Below are 27,711 nucleotides of genomic sequence, written 5' to 3' on the forward strand. Positions count from 1 at the left end.
CCACGTGGCCAAAGTGGTTAGAAAAACATTTTATATAGCCCACCTAATCATGAAGGGATTCACATCTAGATCAGGGGAGGTCATCGTGCCTCCTTACTCATCCCCTTATCAGGCCCATAATTGAGTACAATGCCCCTTTTGGGATGTACCTTACCAGACACCTGCAGCAACTGGAAAGACCCCAAAAGTAACTCACCAAGAGGATCGAAGGGCTCAAACAGATGCCATATGCTGCCCGGTTAAAGAAACTCCAGCTCTACTCAGTGGCATACCGCCTGCTCAGAGGCGAACTGTGCCTGACGTATAAAGCCATGTCCAACCCGGAATTAATGGACATGCTACACCTCAGAAAATCCAAATCCCATCGAGCTACGCGCTCAAGAGACTTGAACCTCAGCACTGAAATAAATAGGACATGCTGGAGGGACAGATTCATAACCCAGAGGCTCCCTTCACTCTGGAATAAAATCCCAGTCCAGGTTAGGCAGAGTCCCTCATTGACTCTCTTCAAGAGGAATCTTGATGAGTGGATGGGGGATCGTAGGTTTACCCCGGGTATCACTTCTGTGCCACTGTTAGACAGAGGCACAGTATACTAACCTCGTAAAAGGGCATAGCAAAATTAATTTAAAATGGGTGGCGAAAGCCAAACACACTCTGGCTAGGCTTATAAATGCCCTAGGGCAGATAGCCTAGTATGAACCTATTAGTCCCTAGCCCTAGTACAAAGCCCTCACAACACACAAATGAGGAGCCCTTAACTAAACTGCCAGGGTAATTCCACTTAACCACCCTTAGAATGTAATGGAGTTCTGGCAGTTTTGTAAACTACCAACTCAGTCTAGCTAGTGTTAACATCAGTGGCCATCCAGTGTGTAAAAGAGTCCAATGAATGTTTTATATATTCCCAAAACCACAGTATAACAGAGACATATTGTTCATTTTAAGTCCAGCTGGCCAAAAACCAGATGCCATGATTGCGTAACTGCTGAAATTGCAGCTGTTCTTCTGATATCTGGATGCAGTATAAGTCTTCCATGAAATATTCCTGGGACAACTTCTCTGTCACAAGGTCTTCTTGCATAGATAGTGAAGTCCTGGGAGAAGAATGCCCGGACTTGAGTGCATTTGGAAATGACTACTGCCTGTCCCAGCTTCTGCAAAGGTGGAGGCAAATCATTTCTGTAGTCTGAGAAGGCAGATCTCTTCAGGACCCAAGGGTCAATGACCATTCATTGAGTGATTACTGACTTGCTTATCTTGATGTTTCTGCCTTTTGACTGGAACTGAATGATGAGATATTTTCCTAATCCTACCTTCATCCTTAGACATTTGCACTTAGCTCTCATCTACAGAGTTCAGGGACTCACCATCTCTGGCATCACTCTGTTCTGAACTTTCCTACTTGGGTTGTTGTGAGGTGGTCTCTGATTCTTGGAAAGCAACTGCTTCAGTGGGTTTACAAAAAAATACAATTTGCTTCCTCTAGAGAGAGAGAGAAGAAGAAGAAATCACAGTTGCATAGAAAAACCCAAAGCTCTGGATTGCTTGACTGCTAGCCCAGACTCCATTCTCAGCACGAGCAAATCTACTGAGTAGTCAGAGGCTACATTGACTTTACATGTTATAAATTCAGCTTCACTCAGGATTTTTACATGATCAGTTACTTATTCACATAGCTTAGGCATTGGACAGTAAGTAAAGTATACTGGAACAGCCTTCATATTCATAATCTTAAACTTGCCTCCAGCAGCGATCCTTTGCACATCTCGGTGATTACAGAAACTTGAACAGTCAGGTCAGAAAGATACTTGATGGTAAATTCTACAAGGTTCCATTTTTCAGATCTGTTAAGCAGCATTCCAGTGAACTTTAAAGTAATTGTTATTGGCTCTTCTTGCACTTGCCTTTATTGCAGGAAGATCAAAAGACTGGTTTCTTTTCCCATACCAGGTGCTTGGATTCATTTTCAAATGCTAGCAGTGGTGTACAACATAAGGGAGGTGCCTTATTCCTGAAAATGCCATACTTCAGAAGAGCCAATAAACCGATGTCACTTTTGAGTTTCTAATACCATGAATGGAATGGACCCCATTCCTAAGTCGAAGTACGATTAAAGTTTATGAAATTAGTATTGTTTCCATGTTTGATGTTAGCCAGAAGTGCTCTTTGCAGCACCTGCATTGTGCCTAGTAATAACTCCTGCAAATTCGTATGTAGATGTTCTTCGTGTTTCACTGTTGCAGTCATCACATTTAGGTTATCTGCTTGCAGTAGCCCTCAGTCGGCCTGATTAGCAAAGTCTTGGGTCCTGCGTCGGTTGCTGTCTCCTCTTCCATGACATCAGGTCATCAGGGGTATAAAACATGCAGTCGACATCATTACATCTGTCTTTCTTGCCGTGCGGTGCCCGAAGCACAAGCAGTTCACAAGTGCCGGTCAGCCAACTCCTGAAACTTTCGTTTTCGAGTTTCAGAACCAAAGTCTTCAACTAAAAGCTAAGTACCCCATTGGGGAAACTTTTTCTTGCTCTAAACCGATGTCAGTAAAAGTAAATAATTGCATTTCTTGTGGAAAGCAAATACCTCATAAAGATTTTCATTCGTACTGTATTCCTTGCCTAGGCCCTGACCACGATGTACCTCACTGTTGGTTTTGTGCCTTATTTAAACCACAAACTATCCGTCGTTAGTATATTTTCACTTCTAAATATTTTGGTGCTTGGTTTAATTATCCTGATATGTCTTTGGTAAGCCATCTGACTACCGACATTCTGAAAAATCGCAAAGATAAAGACAGAGACAGGCCGCCGAGGTGCTGGTACTCAGTGAGGCGCTTTTGCAGCCCCTGATACCCGCTACTTCAGATTCTTAGGCCTCTACTGAGACCCATTCGGAGTCTGGTATGCCGTGAGATGCTTCAACTGTGAAACCTGTGGATGTCTGTACCTTGGATGGGTCCAGAGCCACTGTGCAGGCACCGGCTTCTGAGGGTGTATTCAGGCCTACTGAGTTGCATATTAAACTGACGCCATCTTCTTCTTCAAGGTCTAAAACTCGAACCATGCCTAGAAAACTGACGCCCAGACTGCATGGTCAGGCCTCTATTCCTAAAAAACAAATGATAAGAATGACTGAAGACCTTATTACTTTAATTAGGGGAAGCTAACCTTCCCCCTCTAAGAGACCTAGGACTGAGTTGGCTTATGGTACTTCTGACCAGGATTCTGAAATTTGTTTCCTCCGATGACCAGGATTTACCCTTATCTACCTATCAGGATTCTGATGCTGAGGACTCTATTCCCTCTGCTTGCCCCCAGAGGATTTCTCTTTTGGTGAAACCTTGCATACTGTCAGGGAGCATTTTCATTGGGAAAGTCAGGATTTCCCTGATTCTAAAAAGAGGCTTAGGGATTTCTTACTCCTGTCCCAGCACAGGCCTTTAGCTATACCTCATGTACTGGACGTTGTTGATGATGCCTTTTTGGAATCTAGCACGGCCCCTGACTCTTTACCTCCTGCTCCCAGAAAACCTGATAGATATTACAGGGTTCCTGATTTTCACAAGTTCCTTTTCAAAAATCCTACTGCTGATCCTGAAACCATTTCACAGGGACTCAAGAGCATTAAAGCTCCTACTGCCAAAAATCCTACCTCTTCTGATAGAGATTCCAGGGCGCTGGATAGATGGGGTAAGAAGGTATACACTTCTGCATCTTTGGCCACCAGGGCCTTGAATTGCCAGTTTCATATGTTAAAGTATCCGCAGCATATTATTGGGTTGCTTAAACAGAAAATTATGTTGATTCCTGATTGTGCTGAAAATAAGGATTTTCAGGATTTAATGCATTCTGCTAAACAAGTTGGCAAACATACGTTGCAATGTGGTTTTGATTTACTAGAGGCATCTTGCAGGGCTGCTGGAACTGGGTCTGTACTTAGAAGGTATGCTTGGCTTAAGGAACAATCCTTGCCAGATCATGTTCAAGCGGAATTACTGGATGCTCCCTTAAATCAGGATCACCTGTTTGGCAACAAGGTAGAAGAAGTTCTTAAAAAGATGGAGGAAAAAAGCTAAATTTTTGCAAACTGTTAAAGATTTTTTACAAGTGCATCCTCCACAATTTAGTAGGCATTGGCCTTCTAAGAAATGGTCCTTTCCTGCCTCTTCCAGACCTTCTCAGTCCAAACCCAGATCCAGCAGAGGACCCAGGCTTCAGTCCCAAGGGATGCACAGGACTAAGCAGTGGGGGGCCTCCACTTCTAAATCTGGGAGTAATAAAACTCCCCCCTATTAAACTGTCTCAATGACCTCTTTTTAAAACTTCCAAGCACTTCTCAATTGACTGCCCCTTTGGGGGAAAGATTGCACTTCATGCAAAGAACTGGGGACTCATTACCCAGGACAAATGGGTTTTAAATATAGTGTCCCAAGGATACAGATTTCACTTCCACATGTTACCAACTCCAAGCGGTTGCCCAGATCTACCTCCGAATTAGTGGGCAAAGGCCCAAAAACAAGTAGTCTCTCTCTTAAGCATAGGGGCTATTCAGTTGGTACCAGAAGAGGAAAAGGGACAAGGTTTGTACTCAAGACTTTTCCTGGTACCCAGAAAAGACCATTCATGGCGTCCTATCCTGGACCTGTCTACTCTAAACACCTTTTTGATGATTCCAAAATTCAAGATGCTGACTCTTTACCAGTTGCTTCCTATGCTAGGCAAAGATGCCTGGTTGGCAACACTAGATTTAAAGGAAGCATACCTGCACATTAGTCAGGGAAACTTGCAGAAGATACCTACGCTTCAAAGCAGGCTTACACGCACTATCCGTTCTCTGCACTGCCCTTTGGCTTATCTACTGCACCCTGGGTATTCACAAAGTGCCTAGCTCCAGTCATTGCATTTTGCAGGCAAAGAAATATTCAAATATACCCATACCTGGACGATTGTCTAATTCAGACAGAAAACCAGGACATACTTTTGAATCATCTGGCTTTTGTACAAAGGGTGCTAACTTGTATGGGGTACACCATAAAGGAAAAGAAATCACATCTGGTACCCTGTCGATAAATTATATTCCTGGGAGCAAGCTTGAATACAACTTCTCAGATGGCTTTCCTCACGCCAGAGAAACAAATTCACTTGACAACCTACTTCAAACAAGTGGCCACAAATACCCTGCAATCTGCAAGGCAAATACTACATGCCTTGGCGTTCATGGCCTCCTGCATTCTTCTAATTCCATATGCAAGACTGCATATGAGGAAACTACAATAGTATCTAAAGAGCCTATGGTGTCAACATTCTCAAGATCTAGAAACAATGATTCCTATTGTACCTTGCCTACACCTAGAGTTCCTTTGGTGAGCAGAGGCCTGCCACCAAAACAAGGGACTACCATTCACACTACCCCCTGCCGCCCAAACCCTAACAACAGATGCATCAGACTATGCATGGGGGGGCGCACCTGGCAGGGAAGTGCATTCAGGGTAAATGTAACCCAAGTCAAATGCACCTGCACAGCAATCAAAAAGAAATGTTAGCTGTATAGAATGCTCTGACAGTCTTCAAGGACCACATGCTTCCAGGACAATTAATGGTAAAGACGGACAACACCATTGTTATGTGGTACATAAGCAGGGGGTACACATTCATACCCCCTCTGCAGACTAGCCATGATATTGTGGAACACAGCCTTGAGCTACCAAGTGCATCTACAAGCTCAGTTCCTGCCAGGAAAACTAAATACACTGGCAGATGGACTAAGCAGAAACCTCATGGACCTACACGAGTGGAAACTGGAACCAAGGATTTTCAACATGTTGACAAGCAAATGGGGGAGCCCAGAAATAGACCTGTATGCCTCCCTCCAGAACTATCAATTGGAAAAGTTTTGCACAAGGACTCCTCACAGACAAGCTTGGAAAGTGGATGCTCTGTCCTTCAGCTGGAAAAACCTATCAGTTTATGCCTTTCCTCTGCCTCTGGTCTCCAAAGTACTACTAAACAAGACAAACCAAGAACGGTTTTGATTGCACCAGACTGGCCACACCAACACTGGTACCCCCTCCTGCGCAGTGTGTCACTGTTGGCCCCATGGCACCTGCCTCAGGCTCCTCCTTTGCTGTCTCAGCAGGAGAACCAGATTCTGCACCCTCAACTTCAAACACTGAACCTAGCAGCCTGGCTAATTACCTAATCTCTCCTTTACCATCCCTCAGTAAACCAGTGATGGATATCATTTTAGAGGCAAGGAGGCCTAGTACCAGAAAATCTTATGCTGAAAAATGGAAAAGATTCTGTGCCTGGAACCATTCTCAATGGATGAGCACAGCAGTGCCCGATTTACTTCAGATTTTACAATACTTAACTGAGATGCTTCACAAGGGCCTGTCTTTTTCCTCAATAAAAACTAACACCTCTGCCATTTCAGCTCATAACACAGAACCTCCCCACTTCTCTCATCCACTGCTCAAACAGTTCCTCAGAGGGACCAAAAATTTAAGACCATCCAGGAGTGCTCCAACTTCAGTCTGGGACCTTAACTTTGTATTGGAGAAACTCACCCTCCTTCCTTTCGAGCCAGCTGCTACTGCAGATTTAAAATTCCTTTCTTGGAAAACAGTTTTCCTTTTAGCAATCACTTCAGCAAGAAGGGTATCTAAATTACAGGCCCTTATGGCAGTGGAGCCTTTCATCATCTTTCATGTGGACAGGGTGTCCCTCTGGACCAATCCCTCTTTCATGCCAAAGGTGGTATCCAGTGTGGCCCTTAATCAGTCCGTTCATTTGCCAACCTTCTTTCCTAATCCACAGAACAAAGGGGAATGGATACTGCACTCCTTAGATGTGCACATACAACTTAGATTCTACTTAGACAGGACTAAACCTCAAAGGAAATTTGAACAACTGCTGGTGGCATTTGCTGCAGGGGCAGACATGAAGGCTATTTCAAAGCAAACCATCTCCAAATGGATAGGCCATTGCATTCATTTATGCTATAAGCACCATGGAAAACCTATCCTCCAGGGGATCAGACCCCACTCAACCAGGGCTGCATCTACTTCTGCAGCCTTACTCAGAGGCGTACCTACCAGGGACATCCTAGAAGCTGCTACCTAGAGTTCTGTACATACTTTCATCAAGCATTACCATTTATAGATTTTCTCTAAATCCAGAGCTGGTTTTGCCACTGCAGTCTTGAAGGGCCCTATAGCTGGTCCTAATTCCTGCTCCCATCCTTAGCTTTGGGAATCTACCCAAATGTGATGACTGCAACAGTGAAACACGAAGAACATAGTACAGTTGTGTACACTTACCATAAATGTGGATGTTCGAGTGTATTCCCTGTTGCAGTCCTGGTTACCCTCCCTCCAGCCCCCTGTTTTCTTTTGGCTATACCTCTTCTCTCCTTTACAATGCTTAAAAGCCTTTTGGTGTATTTGCTTATTTGTTGGAAGTATAACCTTGTATATTTATAGATTTAATTGCTTCCCATTAGGGGGCACCTGACATCTGTGGCAAGAAAAACTGATGTAATGACGTCGACTGCATGTTTTATACCCCCTGATGCCCTGACGTCACGGAAGAGGAGACAGCAACCGACGTAAGACCCAAGACTTTGTTAATCAGGCCTACTGAGGGCTACTGCAAGCAGATAACCCAAATGTGATGACTGCAACAGTGAATACACTCAACCATCTACATTTATGGTAAGTGTACACAACTGTACTTTACATGTATTGGTAACATATCCAAGTATGAGTGTAAATTCCTTTTGTAAGACCTGTTGCCCCTGCTACTACTGGAACTGTCTGGGTATCCTCCTTCCACATTGCTCTTGTTTCTACCTGCAAATCCTGATATTTTATGACTTTGTGTCTCTCAGTACGCAGGACACTGTAGTCACTGGGTGTAGCAATTTCAATGATCAATGCTTTTTTTGTCTTCTTTTCATTGACTACTATATCTGGTTTTCTTGCATCTGTCTTTTGAACTGTTAGTAATGAGTGATCCCACGTGATGTAGACTTCATCACATTCTATGTTTTGTGGCTCAGGTTTCCAATGTTTTTCATCCACTTCAGTATTACAATGTTTGCACAATCCCCAGTGCAACAGTCTTGCTACATTGTTATGCCTTTCAATATACAGTGTTTCTGCCATTGGTATGTCACAACTGTTTCCAATTCTGTCTTACAGAACCTACATTTGTCTGTTTCTCCCACATGCTCAATGGATTTGTAAACCAGCGTGTATGTAGCCCACTATCTTTGGGCACAAATATTAATCTTTCATCTTTTGGTTTGAATTCTCTTTTCCTTAATCATTCCTCCATTCAGTCCTGATCAACATGAGGTTCTTCCAAGAGTTTTCTATACTTGCAACAATATTTATGCATTTTCCACATTTCTTGCCTTATCTGTTCCTTCACGTTATATTCTTTCTTTTGTTTTTTAGCACATTCAGTTGCTGCCTGACTTTTTATCTACTTCTGGTTTAATATCCATTCCTGCTGGATGCTGATATGCTTCTGCTAGACTAAGCAGGGAAGTCTTGTTAGATTAATTCTTCTCATGTTTCAAAACTTTCACTATGTTTGTGTCTTGTGAGATCAGCAGATGTATGCAGTCCCACGATGTCCCATTTAACTGAGTTGATGGTAGAGTAGATGGCTTTAAAAGATCATATGACACTTATTAAAAGCAGTATTTTTTTATTACACATTTATCATATTTATCTCTATGTACAAGTGAATATGTCGAAGATATATTGAGAAAACAAATTCAATTTTATAGACTTATACCCCACTTCATTCGTTTTTGAAATTTCTTATTTGTCCTCTCCAAATTTCCCAAAGTCAGTAAGACAACCATCTCTTGTCTCTTTGAAAATAGGCTACAGGCCTAATGGGACTATCTTGATCAAGAAAAAGCTGCACTGTCACAAAAGTTATTTCTTTGTGAATGATTTATTTTCAAGATTATCCAGCTTACTTTACATGCAAACTGCCTGTGCTTTCAATTCCGTTATGCCCCTGTTCTATTAACATCCTTATTCCCTGTATCCTGTCACTCTTTGCATGCACCTGCTTTGCAGATTCTACCAAAATTTCAAGTTTCATTTCATGGTTTTCAGCCCGTTGCCTTGTTATCCAAGGTATCTTGCAGAAAAAGCTTGCAAGTTTGTAGTAATAAGTCTCATCACATCTTTAATGTCTTCTAGGTCTAGTGATTGCAATATGATTGATGTATTACAGTGACACCTTAAGAAGCTAACTTTTCCATATTGGCCCAGACACGTCAGTCAGGGCATTGCTAAAAATAATGTAGAATTTAAATGTTTTATATTTAGTTGCTGTCCTGTTGCCTGTTATCCCATCACAGTATTTTTCAAAAAGGTTGTCCTTAATAGTCTTGTCAGTCTCTCCTGATAGAAATGCAGCTTTAAAGGAGGCTATGTGAGCTTCTTGGCACTGAAGGATACAGCCTTGCTAACCCTGAATCAATCAACAGTCTAAATGTTGGAGTAGCCAGATGTTCTTCGTGTTTGACTGTTGCAGTCATCACCTGTGGGTTATCCCGGGTCTACTTCATGATGTCGAAAGCCGACAGTATCAAAGCTGATATTGTCGGCACCACAACATCGAAAGTGCAGAATGTCGTGCAGATAAATGGAAAGCTCCGTAGGGGGAGATTTACATTTACCTCGATGTAGTGCGGTCTCGGAGTTGGAATATTTAAGTAGGGGGATACAGGGGGGGCTTGCCCCCCTTGCCTACGCTAGTTAGTTTTTATTTATTTATTTATTTTTTTAAACGTTATTCGATGTTTTACTACATCGATCACTAGAGGTCGACCTTTAGTGATTCGATGTAGTAAGATTTCAATAACATGATATAGATGCGGTTATCCCTGCATTGGTAGCCCTTAGCTGGCCCGAATACCAGAGTCAATGTTTTTCTGCATCAGCTGCTGTCACTTGTAGACTGACGTCAGGTCGTCAGTGCTATAAAGCAATGCAGCCAATGCCTTTGCATCAGTCTTTCTTGCCGTGGAGCCCATAGCAGAAGCAGCTCGCAAGTGTGCTGGTCGCTTGCTACCAGAGTTTGAATTACAGCTGAAAATGTCTAAAGATGAGAACCCCGTTGGGGATCCTTTTTTTATTGCACTAACCGATGTCCGAAAAAGTTAATTTTCTTGCCTGTGGAAAGCAGATCCCACACCGAGACTTCCATTTATACTGCGTCACTTGTTTAGGCCCAGACCACGACATCTCCTGTTGCCTGTTCTGTGCCCTCTTTAACACGAGAACCATTCATTGTAGACCTCTTATTGTAGACAAGTATTTTCGTCTTCTGTGTTCGCATTTCAAAATGACGTCCATCAGCCAGCAATCACTAGACATTCCGAAAAAATGTAAGCATAAAGATAGAGACAGACCACACAAGGCTAAGCCTTCCAACGACTCTACCGCTAAGCAGGTCATCCGTTCTCCAGAATTCAGTGAGACACTTTTGCAGGCCCCCTGATGCCCAATACGATATCTACACAGGCCTCTACCGAGCCCCTTTCGGAGTCTGGTATGCCACAGAAATCTTCATCTTCCGAGCCTTTGGTTATATCTGCCTCTGTTGGGTCCGGAGCCGCAATGCAGGCACCAGCTTCCGAGGAGGCCTTTCGCACTACCGAATCTAGACAAAAAAATGACATCTTCTCATCTGACTACCGTTTCTCATAGACCGATGGATACTCTTCGGCTTAGAAGCCAGGCCACTCCTAGAAAATCTACCTCTAGCCACCATTTTACTCCTGCTCCACCACCCCAAGCCCAAATGCTTAAAATGGCAGAGGATCTTAACTCCCTTATCAGGGGCAGTCAGGCCACAACTTCTAAAAGGAAAAGACACCCTTCTCCTGAAATACTGACAGAACAGGATTCTGAGGAGTTTAATTATTCAGATTTTGAAGAGGAACAGCCACCTCTGACTGCTTATGAGGATTCAGATGCAGAGGAATCCATTCCTTCTGCCTCCCCAGCAGAAGACTTATCCTTTGGGGAAACCCTTCACACCCTCAGGGAACATTTCCACTGGGAATCTCAGGACTTCTGTCAGTGTAAGAAAAGACTAAGAGTTTCTAGACCTGCCCCACCACAGATCCTTGGCCATCCACCCTATCTTAGAGGTGGTGGATGATGTTTTCCATGAATCCAGCTAATCCCCTGACACCCTCCCACATGCTCCCAATAAACCTGATGGGTATTACAGAGTACCGGATTCTCACAAATACCTGTACAGAAATCCTGCTGCAGACCCAGAGGTCATTACACAGGGACCTAAAGGAGCTAAGGCTAGCTCTAAGAATCCTATTCCTTCTGACAAGGATTCCAGAGCTCTGGACAGATGGAGGAAAAAAGTATACACCTCTGCAACCTTAGCTGCCAGAGCACTCAACTGTCAGTTCCATATGTTAAAATATCAACAACACACTTTGGAACTATTAAAGCAAAAAAATGTAACCTTTCCTGACTGTGCCAATTCGAAAGAGTTAGCAGATTTACTGCACTCTACTTGTCAAGTGGCCAAACACTCATTGCACTGTGAATATGACTCCCTAGAAGCCTCAAGCAGGGCAGCAGTGTCAGGATCTGTTGTTAGAAGACATGCATGGTTGAAGGAACAACCCTCTCCCTGATCATGTCAAATCTAAACTAATTGATGCACCCTTTGATAAGGACCGCTTGGTTGGAGCAAAAGCAGAAGAGGTGCTTAAAAAGATGGAAGACAAAGCAAAATCTATGCAAACAGTAAAAGATTTATTTCGGGTACAACCTCCTAGTTTCAGCAGGAATTTTAACTCTAAGCACTGGTCCTTTCTTGCACCTAGCAGACCGGGGCAAAGTAAGCCCCGCATGGACAGACCACCCAGGCCCTTATCCCAGGGACAGCAGAGAACCAAACAGTGGACCACTTCCACCCCAAAGGCAGGGAGTTCTAAGCCATCTTTCTATAGTAAAAACTCTCAATGACTCCCTCTTCCCCCCTCTGCCCTCCTTTCACTCCCCAAAGGCTATGAGGAAGCTGTCCCTCTGCAAAGAAAATTGGCTTTCTGTTACAAAGGACCAGTGGGTCTTGAAGCTAAATTTTCAGGGATACAAATTCTCTTTCAACCAACTCCCAATTCCAAGAGGGTACCTAGACTTACCTCCAAATCAGTGGGCAGAGGTATTGAAGCAAGTCCATACTCTCATATCCCAAGGGTCAGTAGAACCTGTCTCTTCAGATCAAGCAGGCAAAGGCTTTTATTCCAGGCTATTCATTGTTCCCAGAAAAGAGGGCACTTGATGTCCCATCCTGGATCTATCCATTCTGAACACCTCCCTGGTGGTCCCCAAATTCAGAATGCTAACTTTGCAGCAGCTGCTGCCTATCCTGACAAAAAACGACTGCTTAGTGACCCTAGACTTAAAAGATGCCTACCACCACATCCCCGTAAGGGAAGAGCAGGCTCACAACACTTTCAGTTCTCTGTGCTACCCTTTGGCTTATCTACTGCTCCCAGGGTATTCACCAAATGCTTAGCCCCACCTATAGCATTTTGCAGACAGAGAAATATACAGCTTTACCCTTATCTGGATGACTATCTCATTCAGGCAGAGTGCAAAGAAAAACTGCTCCAGGACCTCCTCTATGTCAGAACCCTCCTAACCTCCTTTAGGGTTCACCATCAGTGAGAAGAAATCAAAGCAAACACCCTCCAGGAAGATCATTTTCTGGGGAGCAATGCTGGACACAACATCCCAAATGGCCTTCCTATCCCCAAAAAAGCAGAGCTTCCTGCCAATCTACTTTACCCAGCTGGCTTCTAGAAGTCACCTCACTGCAAGGAAGTTCCTGCAAGCCTTTGGGTACATGGCATCTTGCATCCTCCTAATTCCTGTGGCCAGGCTTAACATGAGAAAACTTCAGTGGTATCTAAAGAACCTTTGGTGTCAACACTCTCAGCCTCTAGAGACCTCTCTCCTTCTGATTCCCTGTATAGGAGTAGAGTTTCTCTGGTGGGCAGGGGCCTGTGCCAAGAACAAGGGCCTTCCCTTCATCCTCAGCCCAACCGGGCAGACCATCACCACCGACGCCTCACACATTGCTTGGGGCGCTCACCTAGCAGGCAGGTGCACCCAAGGTCTATGGGATGCCCAGCACCTCCCCTTACACATCAACGAGAAGGAAATGATGGCAGTACAAAAGGCTCTGACATTCTTCAAACCCCATCTCAGGCCAGGGGTTCTCCTTATCAGAACAGACAACAGTAATGTGGAACATCAACAAACAGGGAGGGATCCAATTTTACCCTCTGTGCAGGCTAGCCATGAACTTCTGGCTGACAGCCTCCTCCTTGGGATTACACCTAATAGCCCAATACCTACCAGGGATCAACAACACCCTGACAGACCACTTAAGAAGAAACTTACTGGTCCCCCACGAATGGCAGCTCCACAGAAAAATCTTTTTGCAAGTCACTCAGGAGTGGGGAACTTCCGAGGAGGATCTCTCTGCTTCACACCTCAACCACCAGCTGGAAAAAGTCTGTACCAGGGAGTATTACCACCTAGCGTGGAAGGTGGATGCCTTGACCTTCCCCTGGAACTCCCTCTTTGTGTATGCTTTCCCTCCACTGCCCCTTATTCCCAAGGTACTGATCAAGATAAGGGAGGATAGACCAAAGGCCATCCTCATTGCTCCGGATTGGCCCAGATAGCATTGGTACCCCTTACTGCACAGCTTGACATTACAGCCTCCCAGGCAGCTTCCCCTAATCTCAGATCTTTTTACTCAGGTGGAGGGGGGTGTGCGGCACCCAGACTTGCAGACTCTCAAACTGTCAGCTTGGCTAATACTCTAAAGGCAAACAGGGGGCCCGTGTTAAGCAAACAGGTCCTGGATGTTATCACAGTGGCCAGAAGGCCCAGAACCAGAAAATGTTATGCAGGGAAATAGAAAAGATTCTGCTGCTGGAGCCAGTCCAGAGGGGGCAATTCCTCACAACCTGCCATCCCTCTTATCCTGGACTACCTAGCGGAGTTACTCAATAGTGGCCTCTCCTCGGGGGGCGTGGCCAAGGATGAACACAGGATAGCAGCAGATTTCTTCAGCTCCACCAATTTCATTACATTGACAGGAATTAATTACTTAAAAAATTAATTCTTGAAGTAATTTTCTTTCTAAATATGTTTGTTTTATATAGTTCTTGAACTATATCTAAAAAAGAAAGGAAATCTTAATAATATTCCTGTCAGAAATTACTTTGGAAATTTTCCTGTCAGTTTATCAGTCTGAAATGAGTTCCAGTAAGACAAATTCTCAAGACTCCAGCATCAAGAAAGAACTTCAGTCTCTGATAATTATAGTCCAGCAACTTACTGCTAAGATGAATAAAATGGATACTAAAATAGACACTTTCATAGAAAAAACTACAAAACAAATAGACTTGTTACATATGGACCTGCAACAACAGAAGATCCAGATGACAGGCATAGAAGAAGCTGTGAATGACATGGAAAATAAAATACAAGAACAGGAAATCAACATTGAGTTTCTGCTGAAACAAAATACACATTTACAAACAAAGCTGGATGACCTGGAAAATAGATCTAGGCGCAATAACATTAGGATTTTTGGACTGCCAGAAAATATTGAAGGTAACAATATTACTTCTTTTTAACAACATGGCTCCCTAAAACTTTAGATTTACCAGAAGCATTCTCTTTTGGTATCGAAAGAGCACATAGATCTATAGCTAATACTAACTCTAACAAAAACTATCCTAGATCAGTTATAGTTAGATTTCTATCATCTTTGATAAAGAGATGGTTCTTAAATCTGCTTGGGCTAAAGCTCCTGTTAAGTTTAATGAGACAACTGTGCGTTTTGACAATGACTATTCTTCCATGGTAATTGCTAAAAGAAAAGTTTTTCTGCCACTAATAAGGGAGCTTAAAAAAGCACAGTTTAAAACATACCTTCTGTTTCCTGCCAAGCTTAAAATCTTCCTTCCTGATGGTCCTAAGGTCTTCGATGATTTAGACTCTGCTTTACTGTTTGTCAAAGAAAAAAGGATTTTGGATAAAATAGAAGAAATGGAATGGGCTAGTTCTTCATTAAAGAGATTGGCAACTGAAGCTTCCTGGAAGACTTCAGAGAAGAAGAAGAGACTGAAAAACAAATGATTTGTTATATGTTTTTTTTTCTCTCTCATCATTTTAGTTCATTATTAATCTTTTTGAATATAGTTTCTGCATTTCCAGAAAGCCACAAATATTTTGGAAAAGATTTAATCAAAGTTATTCTCTATGTGCAAAGAAATGTTTTGTTTCATAACCAGTCAAAATGCCTGAGGATTTAATGGCAGGCTGTGACTCGATTTGTTTTCTTTCTGAAAAAGTAAGGTTAGTAATTTGATACATTTTTTTATCTTTACCTTTTTTTTTCCTCCTTCTTTTATTATTTTCTTTGTTTAAACAATGACATTCTATTTAGATTATGTAGTGGGTAAAGGGTGGGGAGGGCAGGGAGAGAACAGTAATGAAAATATCATTAATAGAATAATAACATATTTATTTCTTGTAAAAGTTTATAAGTTCTTCAAATGCTATTTCTAATTATACTTTCTTGATTATACTGCTTATGCTTGTTTGTAAATAATCTGTCATGCTTTAACTAATAATAATCAGAACTAAATAAGAGTAAATAATATGTTTTATTTTTAACTCTATTAATATAAACAGTAAGTAACATTCCATTGTATATACTTCTTACAGCTTTCTCTTACATTTTTTATTTCTGCCTCACTCCCTTTTATTTTCTACTCTCTTTTCTTTTCTTTATTAATATATAGAAATGCTTTTGACTGTGTGGGCACAGTGAATAATAGGATTTGTATGAAAATTGAGTTGGGAGAAGAATGCTGAGTTTTATTACTTGTTGGTAATTTTGAGTTTAATTTCACTTGCATAGAGGCTGTGATGATCTGTGGAATACATTGTGGAGGTTCTGTCATGTTTAGATGCATTTACACTGCTAAATGAATGTTTGTCACTAGTTTTTAATAAGTTTCCCGCCAAAATGTTAAGAGAGACAATCTGGGATGTGGGCTGTCTTATGCACAATGTCCTTGAGTTACCTCAGAATCTTCAAATCACAGAATTCTCACAGAGAAACAGAAAGCAGTTAGTATAAGCATTGACAAGGTTATCACACTGACACACCACAGATTCAGGAAAAATACTATGTTCATAAAATATGTCAGTTATAATGAGTTTAAATGATGTAGTTTCTTGTAGTAAGTAAATTTCTTATTTTAGAAGGCATAAAAAATGAAACATTTATTTAAATGTTTTTGAAAATCTACTTAACAGCAGCATAATAATCTGTGTTAAAAATTTGTGTTCCAAACATATACTTTACTATAACTCATTTAATTCATCTGATTGACAAACATAAATAATCTTATAACTCTATTCTGGAAGAAATGTCATGTGATATATTTTAAAGCAGTAGGTTAGCATGATTGTAAAATATGGTTACCGATATGTGTTTGCTGTGCATTATTTTGTATAAAGCAGACAGATTTATTCTAGGGACAGCAAGTAGGACAGTGCTCTACAAAGGCACAACTCAGTGAGATCAGATATATATATATGTGTGTGTGTGTGTGTGTGTGTGTGTGTGTGTGTGTGTGTGTGTGTGTGATGGCTTTTTTTTCTGAGAATCTGCATAACTATCTAATATGATTTATAATAATTTCTATGAATACAATATTTTACTCTATTGACAAAATGAATGTTTGCCACAAGTTTTAATAAGTTTCCCGCCAAAATGTTAAGGGAGACAATCTGGGATGTGGGCTGTCTCATGCATAGTGTCCATGAGTTTCCTCAGAAGCTTCACTCACAGAATTTTCACAGAGAAACTGAAAGCAGTTAGTATAAACATTGACAAGGTTATCACACTGACACACCACAGATTCAGGAAAAATACTCTATTCATAAAATATGTCAGTTATGATGAGTTTAGATGATGTAGTTTCTTGTAGCAAGTAAATATCTTATTTTAGAAGGCATAGAAAATGAAACATTTATTTAAATGTTTTTGAAAATGTACTTAACAGTAGCATAATAATCTGTGTTAAAACTTGTGTCCCAAACATATACTTTACTATAACTCATTTAATTCATCTGATTGACAAGCATAAATAATCGTATAACTCTATTCTGGAAGAAATGTCATGTGATATATTTTAAAGCAGTAGGTTAGCATGATTGTAAAATCTGGTTACTAATATGTGTTTGCTGTGCATTATTTTGTATAAAGCAGACAGATTTATTCTAGGGACAGCAAATAGGATTGTGCTCTACAAAGACACAACTCAGTGAGATCAGATATATATATATATATATATATATATATATATATATATATATATATATATATGTATGTGTGTGTGTGTATGTATGTATATATGTGTATGTGTGTGTGTGTGTGTGTGTGTGTGTATATGTGTGTGTGTATATGTATGTCTGTGTGTCTGTGTTTATGTGTGTGATGGCTTTTTTTTTTTTTTAGGTAAAAACGCGGGTGTTTCTGAGAATCTGCATAACTATGCAATATGATTTATAATAATTTTTATGAATACAATATTTTACTCTATTGACAATAATGAGCTTAAGTAAATGCTCATATACAAACAATTCAAGATTTTTTTGGAAGCTGTTGATAGAATTCACATGACAGAAAATAGATGCATCTTAATGCATGTAATGTCTGAATCATATTAGCCAAAGTTTTTGATTTAAATGAATGTTAGAACATAATTTTCTCTCCTCTTGATTTCTAACATTAAGATTATTTGAATGCTATTAGAATACAAGTGTTATATATTACATAGATCTATATAATAGTATGAACAGTTTTAAAAAAAAAAAAAGTTTATTTTAGTTTATATGATGCTGTTTTACCAAATGTGTAGTTTTATCTTGATAGATAATTGAATTGAAAACTGTTAACCTCAGTTAAATATAACTAGTATTAAATTGATAAGGTGGTAGCTGAGGTACTGCTGCTTAGGGTAGGGGGTTAGCTTGAGTAGTAAATACTGCTCTAAGTTGGAGTTTTCAACTCCAGGCGGGATGCAAGGTTTAATCCTTACATTATTTTCACTTGTTCATTGTTATATGTATATAGTTTTGACATCCACAATATATTTTGTACACTCATTGTCACTACAAACAAAATTGAATCCTATACAAAATCCCATAAGAGATTTAATAAATACAGCTATATTTAAAGGTACACCTAAAAGAGGAGATGTAACATTATTTATCTGGTTATTTGTTATTTCGATCATAAGATTCTTGAGTTTTAAAATGCCAAATGACATCTTTAAAAGGAATTTCTTTAAACATTAATGGATTGAATAATCCGTGTAAAAGGGCAAGCCTAATAAGATACATTAATCTACACAAGGCCAATCTAGTCTTCCTGCAAGAAACCCATCTCTTGAAAAAGATATTGATAAACTAGCCACTAATAAGTATACAGTATTGGTTAGTTCAGAGCACACTCAGAAAAAAAGAGGAGTGGCTATTTTATGGAATAAAAGTATGCCCATTCCTAAAACCATTAAGTCTTATCAGGATGACAAAGGAATGTTTTGTATGGTTACAATACAAATTAATGGGAAGACTTACACTTTAATTAATGTATATTGGATACCTGGAATTGGTATTAATACAGTGAAACATCATATTGATAAGATCATATCATTCTCTATAGGGATATTATTTTAGCTGGTGATTTTAATTGTATACTACATGAAAGTGATACTACCACTATAAAGAAAAGAAGAATTACATCTAATGCAAAACATTTAAATGATTTTGCTAATTCTTATCATTTGAATGATATTAATAATCAGATAGAGTCAAAATCATTACCATACACCTTTTTTCTAACAGATACAAAACTTATTCAAAAATAGATAGGGTCTTTATTTCTAACCAGATGGTAACAGATTTAATTAATTCCAAAATCATTTCATGTCCTATATCTGATCATAACTCAATTGTTTTTGAATTCATGATAAAAACATACTCATAATGTTCAGATCAAAAGGATACCAGCATACTTAACTCAGCTAAAAGACTATAAAGAATATATACTTTCAGAAGTACAACATTTTCTAGACATAAATAATGCTCCTGAAGTCTCCATTGTCTATGTTTGGGATGCCTTAAAATCATATCTATATGGACAAAGTATCAGATGGTATAATAACAAAAGGAAATCTTGGGATAAGGAATTGTTAGATATTCAAAGTAAACTGGACTCTTATAAGCATAATAATAAAGAAAATATTATGGACAAGAAAGTTATTGAAGAAATAAACAAACTAAATGAGAAATACAAAGAAATTTTAACTCATAAAGTTAAAATAACTTTAGAGAAATACAAGTTTTTGTCTTATTCAATAAGCCCCAAATACTTACATAGACTTAAAAATAAAACAAAAAGATTGAATAAACAAAACCATATCAAAGAAATATTTTCTCTAAGGAAAAAGAAGAATGTTTCTAGTATACCAGAAATACTGGACGAATTTAGAAATCACTTTCACAAGATTAACCATAACAACATTAACATGGAACCTAAAGATAAAATAAAGGAGTTTATAACCACAAACATGAATAAAAAGTTTAATAAACAACAGATTAAACTATTGGACAAGATTATTTCATATACAGAAGTTATTACACAAATAAATAAGCTTAAATCAAACAAAGCACTGGGTAATGATGGTATTATACCAGAGATATATAAAATCCTTTCTAAAACTACATATTCATTAATACATAAGGTTTTTATTCTGGCCCAAACTGAGTTAATAACCCCCCCATCTTGGCAATATACATTTATTTCACCAATTTTAAAACCTAATAAAGATCCAACTAGATGTTCTTCATATCGACCCATCTCATTACTTAATGTTGATTATAAAATGTTTGAGTATTTTTGCTGATAGATTGAAGACAATTATCCCCGGCATTATAGACATAGATCAGACGGGCTTCATTGTAAATAGAAATACTTTTGATAATATAAGAAGAACTTTAACATTAATTGATTTTGCAAATAGGAAAAAAAAAGATTTAACACTTATTAGTCTTGATATAGGTTCAGCATTTGATTCAGTAAGTTGGGACTATCTGTTTACCTTACTGAAATGCACAAATTTCTCTGATGCATTTGTAAATTTAATTGAGCATTTATACAAAGGAACGCTGGCTTATATTAAGGTAGGAACATATGTTTCACAAAAAATACCCATTCTTAAAGGTACAAAGCAAGGATGTCCACTTTCTCCACCATTATTCACTTTAGTAATGGAGCCTTGGGCTAATTTGATTAGAAACAGTACTGACATAGAGGGTTTTGAAATAGAAGAAAATACAACATCAAAAATTCAACTTTTGCAGATGATGTTCTAATTACATCAGCAGGATCTAATTCTTCTATGCAGTCTTTATTTGATAAAATGATGAATTTTAAAAGTATTTCTGGTTTAATATTCAATGAAGAAAAACTAAAATACTACCTATATATACACGAAAAAATACTCTCATTAGTGATTTTACTAAATATGTACCCAACTCAGGTCAGATAACTTATTTAGGTATAATACTATCTAAAGATATTAAATCTATTATATATAATAACTATAATACCTGTTTTCTTAATATACAAAATCTTTTTAATACCTGGAATAATATGTTTTTACTATGGAGGAGAGACTTACAATTATTAAAATGATAATATTCCCCAAGATTTTATACTTAATACAATCAATAATACTTTCACCTACAAAAATAACTATCAAGAAACTGAATACACTAATGTTAAATTTCTTATGGGCACCTAATAGACCTAGGATTGCATTAAAGAAACATACTAATAGCTGGTCTCAAGGGGTATTTCTTTTCCAGACTTTAATTTATATATTATCTCTTCTATTATAAAAGTTATTACTTTATTAATAGATCGGTCATATGTCAAAATGGAAAGATTATTGGGAGCTAATTAGTATGCACTTCATGAAAATCTCCTTAACACGTAAAAATATGATTATAAATAACTCCATGTTGTGGTTGCTAAAGGAATTTTGTACTTCACCTATTACACCTAAACATATGGTCTGTTACCCATTAAATATTATTATTAGTTATCGTAACTTTATATTCATGCACCCTAAGTATAGGGAATGGAATTTTATTGTATTCCCTATAATTTATACTCAGGGTATGCTTATGTCATCTACTTCTGAAGGAGCTCATTTAGCTATAGATAACAATCTAAAGTACTGGTATCAGCTGATATCTGATAATAAAGTTAAAATCTAGATTTCTTAAAACAAGAATTTGATCTAAGAGAAACTTGCTGGTTAGAGGTTCAGATCTTTAGACAACATCTCATTGATAGAATAGATCTAATGTCTATAACAGTTAAAGAATCTATTCCAAAACTGATTGATTACTTGATAATAAATTTACAGCATAAAGTTTCTGATAAAGGTAAACTTTCATATATACAAAAAATTATCAGACAAGAAACTTTTTACAATGTAGATTCATACTGGAATTATTTCACCTCTATTAATGGGGACCCACCAACTCAACAAGATAAACAATATATATTGGAATCTGCTTATAGAACTACATCTTCCATTGTCTGGAGACTTTATACATGGAAATTTTTACATAGATCTTTTTATACACCTTTGATGATGAATAAAATTAATAATAAAAATAATCTATGTAAGAGATGTAATGTAGAAATTAATGCTGACTGGGCTCATATGTTTTATGACTGTATGAAGTTGAAAGAATACTGGAAGTCAATTAATGAATTTTTGCAGGCTCTTTTTACAGATAATTTCATTATTTCTAAGTCTCTTATATTATTCAACACACCTGTACCTCAATGTGTTAAAAGATAAAGCTTCCCTTGTTATGGTCTATCCTAGCAGTGGCTAGGAAAATAATAACTAGAAATTGGATTTCAGATACACATCCTTCGATCAATGAATTTAAAAATGTTATGAATATAATGTGTCATATGGAAATAAGCACAATTAGAATGAGAACAACTAGAAAAACATCCCATTTTATTGTATGGGATAATTTACAAAATTTGTTAAAAAAATTCTAATTTCAATAGCACAGTATTTTAGTTTAATTAATTGATCTGATTGTAGTGGATGTCTTTGTAAATACTTTAGTTGTTTTGTTGAATATTATAATAATACCTATTTTTAATTATTTGTATAAAATTGTTATGATATTTCTCTTATATGTTAAAACAATAAACTTGTTTTGAAAAAAAAAATAGTGGCCTCTCCTCCTCTTCTGTTAATATCCACACCTCAGCCATTTCAGCTCATTGCGATACAGATCAGCCCCTGTTCTCACATCCTTTGATTAAACAATTTGTCAGAAGGGCTTCTAATATCAAACCTCCCAGAAGGCCACCCATGCCAGCCTGGGACCTGAATTATATTTTGGAAAACTAACCTTACCACCTTTCGAACCTGCTGCTTCAGCAGAACTGAGATACCTCTCCTGGAAGACTGCTTTCCTTCTAGCTATCACCTCAGCCGGAAGGGTTTCAGAACTTCAGGCACTGATGGCCATTGAGCCCTTCATCATTTTCCATGCAGACAGGGTCTCCCTGAGGGATAACCCACTCCTTTATGCCCAAGGTGGTATCTAATGTGACCTTCAACCAGGCCATACATTTACCCACCTTCTTTCCTAACCCTCAGAACAAGGGGGAAAGAATTCTGCTCTCACTAGACGTGCACAGACAGTTCAGATACTACCTGGACCGTACTAAACCCTTTAGGCAAACAGACCAACGTCTTGTCAGTTTTGCCTCAGGGGCAGAGAGAAAGCCCATTTCCAAGCATACCATTTCCAAATGGATATCACACTGTATCCATTTCTACTACAGATTACATGGGAAACCACCCCCTAAGTCTGTTTGTACCCATTCCACTAGGGCAGCTTCCACTTCTACAGCATTCCTCTGAGGAGTTTCCACCAGGGACAGCTTGGAACCTGCCACCTAGACTCTTCTGTCCATACCTTTACAAATCATTACCACCTACCTCTTTTCTCTAAGGCTAGGGCAGGGTTTGTCTCTGTAGTTCTGCAGGGCATGCTGACCCAGGCCTAGGTCTCTTACTAGTCCTACCACCCCTCTCCTCACCTTTGGGAATCCTCCCACATGTGATGACTGCAACACTTACCATAAATGTAGATGTTCAAGTGTATTCACTGCTGCAGTCCTGGTTTCTCTCCTTCCTTCCCCCTTATATCCTCTTTCCTTAGGGAGACATAAGCTTCTTACGGTGGCTTTTGGCCATCAGGACCACTTTATCACATTTCCTGGGGCTTCTGACTGGTTAGGGCAAGAAAATCTGATGTAATGGCATTGGCTGCCTTGCTTTATAGCACTGACAACCTGACATCAGTCTACAAGTGTCAGCAGCTGATGCAGAAAAACATTGACTCTGGTATTCAGGACAGCTGAGGGCTACCCCACAGCAGGGATAACCCACAGGTGATGACTGCAACAGTGAATACACTCGAACATCTACATTTATGGTAAGTGTACACAACTGTACTATCTTCAGTCCTTGCTAGATGCCTTCCTTGGTAGAAGATAGGTCCCCTCCTTGCTGCGAGATGATCTCCCTCTTTGATTACATCTGTGCTCTTCCAGGAGGATGAATAGGTCTTGCAGGTATCCTGAGGACAGGAACAAGTGTACATAATTTGTCCTTGCCCCCAGGACCTTTCAAGATTTTTTTGAGTTCTTGACCACTTTCTTTGTACTAATGCTTCTAGGGCCACAATACCATAGCTCTTTGGTATCTCTTCTGATGAAATCATCTCTTGTACATTGGCAGTATGGGTGGAAACCCTTTGCTGGTCACCCTTCCTGTGCTGTTTCTTTTCACTCCTTCATAGTGCTTACAGCATTGACATGGAGTAGGTCAACTCTATTGCCTGAAAGGGCTTGGAAGGCTTTTCCTCTTTCTGGAAAGAGGATACTGCCTTTCTCCTCTTAGTAGTCTGGAACTACTGCTTCCCAGTGCTTCGGTTCTTAGGTCTCTCTTCTTGGTGGGGAGAGGGCTCTTTATGGAAGTTTGCCTCACAAAGAGAGGAACTGGGCTCATTTTACTCTGTATGTGTGCTGTGCCCATTTTAGTGGTAGAGGGGTGAGGGCCTTCCATGTCCTGTCTTTAGACAATTGGATGTGGATTATCTTGCCTGAAATTCTTGTGTCTAGTGATTTTCCATGCAAAGTCCATGGTTCATCTGCCAGATGTCCTTGGAGAAGGTCTGTCCATTCCTTGTGTTGTTTGAGCCAGTTGCCCCTTTCCTTTGTAAAGTTAGCTACACCTATACATGTATGCCTAGATATAAAGGCTGGTCTGGGCCCTGAAAGCATGGCTGCCATTGTTATCTGAAGTCTGACTCTTTCCTTTGAGTGTCTTGGCTTCCTGCATTGTAGGTGGGTGGAGAGGTAGGATCAAGTCAGGTCCTAGTGGGATATAATTCATTTGAGCTCCCACTTTGTTCTGTGAATTTTTGATTTTAGCTACAGGATTTCCTGGCAGGGAAATCTATTCTGTTAATTGCTTCCCTTCTTGGTCCAGCAGATGGTCTATCATGTGGCTCCCTGTCATGGCAGAAGGCTCATGTCTGCCATTCACCTCTTGTAAGAAGTTTGTTTACCTCTTGGTAGGTTGTGGTTCAGGGTTGGGCTCTTGCCTTAAGTCTTATTCTAGTAAATATGATTGAGTCCAACCTCTTGAGACTGCCCCTATTATCCTATTTTGAGCAGAGATGGATCGTGGTCAAATAGGGCCCTAGGCAAGATACTGGATCATGCCTCCCATCCCCCCGACATTCTAGTGCCCCCGTTTTACAAATACTGTTCATATCTGTGTGTATACTAATTTATTCTCTACTACTACAATGATTAGACATATCTGGATTTAATTAAAAGCATATTTCAAATTTTAGAGCACAAAGACTGATAGCCACTTGCTAAACAAAACAATTTAGTCTCACAAAGAAAACATTCACTTGAGCAACCGTAAGCATTAGTGCAATTGAAACTGCATTGAAACCCACATTCATAGAAAATGCATTTAGCCAGTGGCAGATTGTGTACCTTTGGGCTGTTTTCAAATCATGGGCCCCTTGCATAAATGCATATGTTCTTTAATTCACCTTCCTGGTTGTATTTAATTATATTTCTTATTTAATAACGCATCACTTGTTAACACTGAGTTTTAAATTTGTAGTTTTTAACATTTTTCCAGTACCAGTGAAACAAAACATATGAACCAATAACAAAACTACCAGTTTCAGAACATTTCAACTAGAAAAGTCTACTCAAACTGCTGACATTATAATCCACCAGTATCTGTCAATATGCACAATCTTTGCAGAAGTAAAAGTCATCCAAATAATTCCACATTAAATACAACCGTAATGAATAAAGAGGTTGCTGCTAGCAAACATCTTTGCATTTCAGTGCTTCATCTACAAAATCAGTGCCTGCTGACTTGAATAAATTGCCTGTTTTACATTAAAAAAAAGTGTGTGTAAGCAAGCAGTCTACCTGGTGTGAGAAGAGAACTCTCAGCCTTCTGCACCAAAAGCAGGTATGCAGCATTGCACCAGGCACCGAAGAACACAACTATGAAACTCTATGGCTGCCATTAACAGGCTGTAATCCTCAGTGATTTTTAAAAACAACAACAAAAGAAATAAAATTAAAGGAGACTTGGCAGTTCGTATAGAGGTTTTAAGACACTTGCTTACCAATCATTAAGATCAGAGTTTGACTCTGAGCAAAGTCAGTTAACTAGACAGCACCCCTAGCTAGGCTATTTTATACTCACACACATGGCTCTGATTGAGATTGGGTGCTCTTGTGCTGAGAGGTATGGGGCTTGGCTGCCGCTGCTCTGTATTCTGTACACTCTGTCACTGCTCTGTTACTACGCCCACGTGGCTGTAATACTTAAATCTTCCTGTGTTTTTTCCAATGGGCCTTTGGTTTTGGAAGTTGTCACAACATTGAGTTTTTTAAAGGTTGCTGTGCTATGAAAAGTCTCCTTCAAGGTCCTAATGTTAGTACTGTTTTATTTTTATTACTTGCAGGACATTCTCAGGGGGATTGTAACCCTATGACTTTCTTGCTAGATCAACAGACAAGAAGGATTGTTTGTGTTTTACCTCACCTTATGATCTTGTTCCTTGCTTTTTCACTTTAGTCATACAAGCTTTGAGAGCTCTTGGCATCACTAGTATAGCCACTGAGGTGAGGGAAACACGGATCACTCTGCCTGTTGGGTTGCTTTGGAAAGCCACTCCATCTGGGTCTGCTGCATTTTCCCCTCACTCCTTCACTATGTAGAGGTTTTGGCTTCATTTTCTGTCTGGCCAGAAGATGGGGCTTTTGTCTTGTAAGTCCTATCATATTTGGTGGAGTGCTGCTAGGAAACTTGGTTTCTGTTCACTTGAGAGTAGTTCCCAATGTGGACAGAGTGGTACTGCATACCTCCCTGGTCATGTTCTGGAAAACAACAGAATCTATAGCTTAAGTAAATCAAATAAATAAACAGAAAAATAACCTGTTCATTTTGTACTCAGCCTAATAAATAAAAGAAAAGGTAAAGTAATCATTCTAAAATATTACACTTTAAAAGTTTTCAAAAATTATATGTTAGTTATATATCAGGACTAAAATCTGCAAAAATCTACAGAATTTAACTCATTTTAAATTTGCAGGACAGCATAACATGAACTGCATACCAGCATTTGTAAATGAAACCAAAGCAAGTCTAAAATGTAAGCCTAACAAGAAGCCCTCCGTTAGTAATACATCTGAATAAGTTTCTAGCCCAGAAGATTCAAGATTCACTTTGTCATTCAACTGCATGCGCCCACAAGTGCGCAGCTGAACGAAATTTCGTTCCTCCAACCTCAACATTAACCAACATTACTTATAAAAACAAAACATTACACATTAACAAGGAAAAAAACATGACAAAAGATTACAAATATAGCTTAAGAAACAAAACTAATTTCATTTGAAATTGTAGAACAAGCATGGCTAAAGCTCTTTACCTCACCACCTCCGCTCTGCTTGCCAATTTAGCCAGTGTAACACGAAATGATCTGTGGCTTACTGTGTATTTTGCAAACTGTATTGCATGTTATTGCAGTATAGCTGGAGAGGAGTAGCTAATGCTTTGCCAGAGAGCTGACATGAAATGAGATGCACACACATGAAACCAACAGGTCAGATACTGAAAGAGTCAAAATTCCACATGTATCTGAGGGCAAGCCTTCTAAGCCCTTTATGTCAGGCTTACAGGAGTGACACCTGTACTGCACCCCAGTCTTAGTTTGGGCATTAGAAGCAGAGGACTGTCTGAATGGTGAGTTACCTGCGCCAAAGTGGGTGACACTGGCATGATATTTCCAGTCCTTCCTCTCTCGATTCATGTCATTACTGACTTCTACCAGGTATCTTGACACACTAATTGTTGCTGTTTTTTGAAGATGTAGTTA

The 27,711-nt window shown here is 39.3% G+C and overlaps 1 protein-coding gene across 1 annotated transcript in view; it reads left to right on the top strand.

Annotated features, from left to right (window-relative positions):
- ASPM (assembly factor for spindle microtubules) overlaps nucleotides 1-27,711 on the top strand; it is a 2,279,206-nt gene that overhangs the window by 2,138,157 nt on the left and 113,338 nt on the right. The window lies entirely within an intron of this gene.

This window comes from Protopterus annectens, chromosome 8.part0 (assembly GCF_019279795.1).
Source record: "Protopterus annectens isolate FY-2018-M chromosome 8.part0, PAN1.0, whole genome shotgun sequence".
Classification (NCBI taxonomy): Eukaryota; Metazoa; Chordata; order Ceratodontiformes; family Protopteridae; genus Protopterus; species Protopterus annectens.